The following is a 1,258-nucleotide window of genomic DNA, read 5'->3' on the forward strand; positions in this document are numbered from 1 at the left end:
TTAAGTAGAATTGTATTTGAAACATTGGCATAACACATGTAAATGGGGGGTAGACGATGTATAAAAAATATAAGATATTTTGAACGTTTGAGATTCAAAGATTCATTTAAATATGTATCAAAATGAATCTAGGAACAATTTAATTTATTCAAAAATGGTTCTTATATAGTTTTCCCATCAATTTATAGAAATTATTCCAATTACAAATCGAACTTCAGTTTTCCAGACATACTCATTCGTTTCACGATGTCTCTCACAGAGGAGTCCGACTGCAAATATTAATTGTTCAGATATTAAGAATGTGTTCATTGGTTGCACGACACCTAGTTTAGTTTAAACTCTTTTTACTAATTTGTGGGATTATATTGTTCCTGAAACAATTCTTAGTCAGTAAAACCTTTAAAATTAGTTATTTTGTTTTGTATTTGAATAACAAGGGACCACATAAATCCGCTGGCGACTTTTGGACACCAAATAACTGGGGGTTGACGTTTTCACTTAAGCCCAGGTTATGGTTACACCATAGAAGTCGAGACAACCGTTGAAGTATAAAAAACCCCGAAAAGAATGAGGTCACAGGAGCGGAATATTATACAGGATAATGAGGCCTAAATTGAAATTGATTCGACTTTTTTTATTGAAATCCCTGTAACGGAAAAAGATTTATCACAAGTTTAGAAAAGTCCTCGGTACACACAGAACATAATGCTTGACAAACCTATTGACTATTTGACATAAGATTTTGTTTTATTTTGACTGCGAAGAGGTGTATCATTTATATTATTGAAATGCATTTACTGCATGTTTTAAAGACTAATTAACACATAACAAACACTTTGCAAACACGTCTAAGCAGTAAATGCACAGTTGTGTTTATGTAAGGTTTATTCGTATTTCTTAACATGACTTTTACCTCAAGTATACACCAATAATATATCTAAATCAATACGTTGAATAAATAACTGAGTCGGAAATAAAAACGTTGTTTTATAATTATCAAGGTTTAAACAAAATCCTTATTTAATTTACATGGAAAAGAGCTTTCATGTGAAATACGTTTAAGCGACATACAATATACATGGATTTTTATTACTTCTTCAGGAAGGATCGCTTAAGATCATATCGTTATTTACATGAAGCTTACAAAGGCCATTTTTCCTGCAACAAAATAGAGGGAAGAACAGAACAATAACACTAACATAATTTTACGGAATATTTACATTTGTTTGAATTGTATTCATAATCTTTTTAAGTTCTT

The sequence above is a fragment of the Mya arenaria genome, chromosome 8 (assembly GCF_026914265.1).
Source record: "Mya arenaria isolate MELC-2E11 chromosome 8, ASM2691426v1".
In the NCBI taxonomy this organism is placed as follows: Eukaryota; Metazoa; Mollusca; class Bivalvia; order Myida; family Myidae; genus Mya; species Mya arenaria.